This window comes from Cynoglossus semilaevis, chromosome 13, assembly GCF_000523025.1.
Source record: "Cynoglossus semilaevis isolate Cse_v1.0 chromosome 13, Cse_v1.0, whole genome shotgun sequence".
Lineage (NCBI taxonomy): Eukaryota > Metazoa > Chordata > Actinopteri > Pleuronectiformes > Cynoglossidae > Cynoglossus > Cynoglossus semilaevis.
This window is the reverse complement of record NC_024319.1, coordinates 680,036-687,617: the sequence shown is the minus strand read 5'-3', so window position 1 is coordinate 687,617 and position 7,582 is coordinate 680,036.

Genomic DNA, 7,582 nt, shown 5'->3' with positions numbered 1-7,582 from the left:
TTTTATGGATGTCTGTGTTGAACCTGTCGTCAGTGGAACCCATACACGCGTGTACAAATACTGCAGTATTTTTATACCTCATATCTGTACATGTCTGCCAGTGTTGATCAACAAAACAAAAAGATTTACTGAAGTCACTGTTGCTTTAGATGAAAATAAATATATATTAAAATATATATAAATATATTGAAATTTAAAGCAGCTAATGCACTCCAGTTACAAATTTAATTTATATGAAAAATAGGATTGTTATGTATGTATGTATGTATGCAATATATATATAAATATATATCTGCATATATTTTATTTATTATTTTGTAATTATTCAGACTCAAACAAATTGATTACAGGATTAAATTTGTTCCAAATGTACTTAAGAAGTATATTTTATCAGTTGAAAATCTTAAGTGACTGGTTCACAGACTGCTAGTTTTTAAGGTCGTAAAAAAACGACTAGATATTTTTGTAGGATTCTGATTGGTCCCTTTTTGAAGTATTCCACTGCGACAGCTGAGGACAGTGGTATTAACCGTGTTAAGGTTCTTCACCACAGTGAATCATGGACTCCACCTCCTGCAGGAGTCCTGGATCGGCCTCAGGCCTCATTGGTTTTTCCGCACCTCACGGCTCGCTCACTTATTTCATGTGAAGTTTCATCTGTGCAGCCGCTCGCCTCCGCTCTCCATTACCCAGCTGTCAGTGCGCTCAGTGAGGAGGTGCGGCGCTTTTAAGGGCAGGGAGAAAATGTGAGCGTTTTTATTGGCCTTGGCCGTCGCTGGTCTTCTGTCAAGCTTATGAAGTTTAACCAGGTTTTAAACTGAGTCGCGGATGTTGTTAAAGTTTAATAACGGGAAACAAAAGTGTATCTAATGTACTCTGTGGCGGCGGAGTAGTCGGAGTAGTGAAATATTGGAGTACCGGTGTACTCTCTGGGATTAGGATACCAAGTTATACCTCAAGGGTTTGACATGCTGCCCAACCCTGTCTGTCACAAATACTCACAAATACTCACAAATACTCACATAGAGATTTAACATCATCCGTAGTAATATTTGAATTTTGAAGTCGCAAGAAATTCCAAGACTTTACTTCTATGAAATGTCCATCTTCCCTTTTAATATACATGGTAATACTTCCTCTGTTTTACTGCAGTATTACAGTCATACTCCTTTTTGCTGTGTACTTCTACGTCTGTGCTGTGAGGAGTTCGTAGGAAAGTTTCTGGAGACAAAACCTTTATAATCGGAACGCTGCCCTGTTTTTGTTTCCTCTTCCGTTCTTTGTTCGCTTTCATCCGTGGAGAGTAAAATTTTATTTTTTATTTTTTTTAAACTGGGCCCTAAATTCCCTCTCTCACAGACCAGTAACCACCTCTGCCGTGGTACTGGTCCAGAAGAAGATGCTGGAGCGCCGCCCTGCTGTTACAGATCAGTGGCTAAAAGCAGCTCCACCACAGTAGAGTAAATCCAAATTCAATTTCACAAATGAGACAAATTCTGAAATGAATTCACTCAGTCTGGTCTTGACGAACATTCATCTGCTGCTGCTGCTGCTGCTGCTGCTGCTGCTGCTGCTGCTGCTGCTACAGCGAGCTAACAACGCACGCTTGTTCTCAGCACCAGAACTCTTCCATCTTCCATTCTTGTATTAATGTCCACCATCTGTCAGTGATTGAGTGCGATTGTACATGTATTTACCTAATGGAATCCACTCAGCCCTGCCACTCCTCCTCACACTGACGCATCACTTTATTGATGGAGCGTTTCCTCTTCTCTGCCGTGGTTTTCCTAATTATCAACATTGATTCATTTTCTACGTCCCGTCACAAACGTCTCTTTAATTCACTGCGTTCTTTCATTGTGAACATGTTTGTTCGGCTTCGCTGGTGAACGATGAGGTCGTCATGAAGAGAAGCTAGCTTTAGTTTGGCTAAATATTACCCTTAAGATATGTCACATCGCAGAAAAGTGAAGAGGATTTATTTCTCGATAACACAACTCTCATCTTCATCACTGTTTTTTTCACAGGATTTCTGGGCCATTTTAATCAATGACCAGGTGGGGGCAGAGTCACACCTTGGACATCCGGGAACTACTCTCTGTTTTGGTAAGTCGATAAAAAATATAAAAACAATTCACATAACCAGTTTTTCATATTCCCCTGATTTAGTAATACAAGGGCAAAAACTCATTTTATACTGAAGGGGGTGCTGTTTTTAACTTTTTTTTAAACCTCCCTATTCCTACAAAAATGCTATTCTCATTTAACAAAGTAAAAAAAAAAATAGTGTACTGCCCCACAGTGGCACAAATAACAAATGAACAAAAAAAAATTTTAATTTACCTCGTTGCCCAAAATAACTGTGGGGTGCTGTTTTTAACTTTTTTTTAAACCTCCCTATTCCTACAAAAATGCTATTCTCATTTAACAAAGTAAAAAAAAAAATAGTGTACTGCCCCACAGTGGCACAAATAACAAATGAACAAAAAAAAATTTAATTTACCAAAATAACTGAATGGGCACTTTTTGGGGCCCATCCCTCACCTTGGGAACCACTGAACAAATGAGACAATAACGCATTTACACAGGGCTTCGGAAAAACACCTCTGCCCCTGGTGGTCGACCAAATACACTGATTTGCGGGAATTAAAAAACATAAAAATGTTAAAGACAGAAAGAAGAAGAAGATCATCGGCATATATCAAAACTATACAGATGTTGAATTCTCCAGCCCAGTCCTTTTATTATGTATAGTACTGTATAGTACTCTCTATATTTTTTTATCATATTCTGTTCCTGCTTCACAGACAGAGTTGCACCAATACATCACGTAGGAACACACAGAGCAGGGAAGTGGAGCAGGATTGTGTGGAGTTGGAAAAGTGAGTGTAACGCCTCGTCCGCCTCGTCCGCCTCGTCCGCCTCGTCCTTTTCCCCCTCTTTAACTTCGGCTACTTCAAATCACAATGCCCATTTTTATGGTACCTGTTAAATAAAGCAATATCTCAGGATCGATTTTGCTGCCGCTGCCTCTCTCCCCTTCGGCGCCCCCTTCCAACACAAGTTGGATTTGATAACTCAAGCAATATTGATTTTTCTATGAGCAAAAATAGTCACAGGCCTGAAAACACAGCACGGCCGTTTACTGAGGATTTAAATGTTCCTCCCTGGGTGGAGGACACTGCTCGTCCGCCTTGTGTACTTCTGTGTACTTCTGTGTACTCACTTTCTACACATATTGGAACTATTATATTAATATATATATATATGTTCCCAGTCTTTAGTAACGCCTCGTCCGCCTTGTGTACTGCGCCTCCTGTGTTGCAGCCTGTGAGTTGCAACCACGTATGAATGGCGCCTCTTGTGGCAGCCTGTGTCAGCTGCAACCATGTATGAATGGCGCCTTTTGTGGCAGCCTGTGTCAGTTGCAAAGACTGGGAATTTTTTTTTTATACATAGGAAATTAATTTCCTTTTGCGTTACTATAAATAACAATAAGTCTATTATTATTATTATTTATTCATATTTAATTAAATATGAATAAATAATAATAATAATAGACTTATTGTTATTTATGGTAACGCAAAAGGAAATGAATTTCCTATGTATATAAAAAAAAAATTCCCAGTCTTCGCAACTGACACAGGCTGCCACAAAAGGCGCCATTCATACGTGGTTGCAACTTACAGGCTGCAACACAGGAGGCGCCAAGGCAATCGTGCTAACCGCTACACTATGGAACCACAACATATATATATATATACAAACATATATACATATATATGTATATATGTATATATGTTTGTATATATATATATGTTGTGGTTCCATAGTGTAGCGGTTAGCACGATTGCCTTGGCGCCTCCTGTGTTGCAGCCTGTGAGTTGCAACCACGTATGAATGGCGCCTCTTGTGGCAGGCTGTGTCAGTTGCAAAGACTGGGAATTTTTTTTTTATATACATAGGAAATTAATTTCCTTTTGCGTTACTATAAATAACAATAAGTCTATTATTATTATTATTTATTCATATTTAATTAAATATGAATAAATAATAATAATAATAATAATAGACTTATTGTTATTTATGGTAACGCAAAAGGAAATGAATTTCCTATGTATAAAAAAAAAATTCCCAGTCTTCGCAACTGACACAGGCTGCCACAAAAGGCGCCATTCATACATGGTTGCAGCTGCCACAGGCTGCCACAGGAGGCGCTACTCGGTACGTGGTTGCAACTCACAGGCTGCAACACAGGAGGCGCCAAGGCAATCGTGCTAACCGCTACACTATGGAACCACAACATATATATATATACAAACATATATACATATATATGTATATATGTTTGTATATATATATATATGTGTGTATGTATGTATGTATGTATTAATGGTGAAGCCGGCAGCATCAAGTCTGGGTCTGAAGTTCCAGGACCAGGTGGCTGGAACTGTTTTAGTGCAGTACCTGTGGAAGTATTACTCTCATCATTGTACTTCATTCTGTCATTACAACCCAACTGTTCCTCTGGGACTCCTTCATGTAGAAAAACAAGTCTGTGCACCACAGCAGCCATATGTCCGGCGTCCCTGGGGACGCCTCCTGTGGTTAGCCGCCTCCCACTTCCTGTCACTTCACCAGCCACGTCGACGTGATCGCTGCGTGTTGTTCTGCCAACGCCAATCAGGACCAGACGTGTTCTTTTTTTACATCCGAACAAATAGTCACAAAAACCTCAGAGGATTCGTTCAGTTCACGGAACTTTCTGTCAGTTCCTTAGAAAACGTCACGTCACGTTTGGTCACTGTCGTACAGACGGACGACGATATGTGCCTGACGTAAAAATAAAAAAATAAAAAAAAATAAAAAAATCAATACTTCAGAAATATTAGGCAAAAATGTTTCATTCTTTTCAGAATAAATCTGAAGATAAATTTATAATTTTATTTTTTCCGATAAACGTATTATTTTCATGTAAACATATTTTTCTCCTACAGGTTCCTAACATTCCTTACAAATTTATTTTCATTAACTTAAAAAAAGACTAAAAAAAAAAAGAATAAAGCAATTGATTTATAACTTAGTCATTAACAACCTTTTTCTTGTAATTTTCTTTCTTTGACTTTACTCTTATACGTTTTTTAAAACTGTTAAAACTCCCAAACTTTAAGAGCGTGAACACGACGCAGGCCCTGCACCAGTGTTTGTTCCACTCCTGTTTACAAGCGTGGCCATTTTCTCAAAGCAGATCATTTTCTCTCTGGGTTTTCATGAGCAGAATGAAAAAATCCACGTCTGGAATGAACTCAACACACACACACATTTAATTGGATTCTTTATTTTTATTTTTTATTTTTTTTCAGTGGACAGTAAAAGTGTATTTTTCTGTAAATTTGTCAGGCAGCGGCTTCGCCGTAGTAAACAGCAGATAAACCACAGCTCACAGATATGGTGAAGCCCAGTGGAATTGTGGGTAAAGTCAAGTTGGCAGGTTATACAAACAGAGGGAGGAAGTAGGAAAAACAAAGGAAGAGAATATTTTATTTAACTTTTCAGACGAAAAATGACTGCGATTTTAATGACAAAACAAAACAAAGCCACGCCCCCTGCTGGTTGTTATGTAATGGATATTGATGTAAAGGATGTCGAATAAACTCGATTAATCGCAGTGATAGTGATTTGGTACAATTAATAATGATTAATTGACATAAATCAATAAACCCTAATCTGTTTTCTGGAACAGAAAGAAAAAAAACAGGGATTATGGTCACGATTAATCACGATTATTCGTTAAGTGACCCGTTCTACACAGTGAGGCTGAGGGTGTTTTGCTCCGTGGGTCACTCCTCTTGTTTTCGTAACCCTAGTTTTCTTGAAGGACAAAACTCAACCATGGTCATCGGTCGCCGAGTAGTCTTTCAAAAAAAAAAAAAAAACTGCAGTAATTTGTTCAGCTTGATTTCCTGACCTGCTGAAGAACAACAGCTGCTGAAACGGCTCCTGTTTTTCTTTTTTTCCTGGTCACGTCACATCACATCTCTAGGAGGAACGGCCTCAAAACTAAAGGACAATAAACACCTTCTCCTGCCACCTGCTGGAGGAACGAACCTGACGTAGGCTCCCCGTCAGAGTGACAGCTGTGACGGATGTGCAGGTCGGAGGAACTGTGGGTGGAGTTTTCCTCCTTTTTTTAGCTAATCTTTGGCCGCGGTGTGGGCGTGGACTTGGCGGAGTGTGATCGCGGTGAACAGCTTTGTCAAACATCAAAACACTTGGCAGAAGTCCTGGTTCAAAACGCACTGGAAAACCATCAAAAAGATGTCGACAGTTCCTGGTACTGTTGCTAAAGAAAGAAAAATCCTTCCACAACAGAGAGAAAATGATTGGTGGAAAAGAGGGGGCCGGGGGGGCTTTATTTAATTATTTAACAATTATATGTTATTATATTATGTTAATGCACTGTTGTTGTGGCTTTTTGTAGCTAATTGTTTTTTTTTAATTAACTTTTTTCTAGCTAAAAGTGTCTAATAACTGTATCCTCCTGAGAGCAGGGGAAAAAAAATCTTTTCATTTTGATTTTTTTTTTCTACAGCTGCAAATGAGTAGTTAAAAAAAAAAAAAAATCAAAATATAGAATTGTGCAAACTAATGGGGTGTTCAACATGTGGGTTGAGGCCTCCTCGTGGTACGTAAAGGCATTGGCAAGTGGTCTTTGGCCTCGTGGTTTTAAATGTTGACAGAGCGTTAGCATCAGATGTTTCTTATCTTTTTTTTTCTCTCTCCAGACGGAAAAAAAAACCGCGAGCTGTGACGTCAGAGCCCAGGTAGGTAGTTAACCTAACTTAACCTAACCTACCTTAACCTAAACTCTCTGTCCTGTTCTGACCCACTGCTGTGTCTCCAGGTTCAGTTCACAGTACCGTGTGTTCAGGTGTTGCTACTGCAGTACTGTCCAGTGTTGTTTTGTTCTAGTCCTGCAGGGGTCACCTCAGCGCTGATTATCACTCTGTTGATTTCCACATCTTATTTAACCTTGTACTGATATTTCCTTATCCTGCCTCAGCAGGCCTCCCCCCTCTCCCCCGTCCTCCCCCACCGTCGCCCCGGCGCCGCTGCCATTTTTAGCCCATAATTTCTTTGGCAGTGTGAGCTCCTGATGAGGTTGGTCAGGGATGAAGACTTCTATTAACTCAAATGTTGTACATGGAGAGAATTGCAGACCCATAAAGTAAGGTCTTGTCGGGCTCCCAGGTCCCGCCCCCCGCCCCCCCACCCCCCAAACCCTCACCCACCACATTTGCCTTTAAAAGTTCCAAACCTCCTCCTGAAGGTGATGGGGAAAAACTTTCGAGGAGCAGATTTACTGTTGGCTGTGCACCAGTGTGGAGGGTTTGATTCCTGCCTCTGATCGTATCGTCGTGCTGAGTCAAGTCTCTGGACAAAACACTTGCACTAACGTGTCGGTCCCAGTGGGTCCAACTGTAAGACCGCGGTTCTCCCGCTGCTGCCGGGTCTTGGTGTAAAGAAAGTCATGGTTCTACATGTGTCGGTTGTCACCTCGTGTTAAACGGCTGTTTCATTA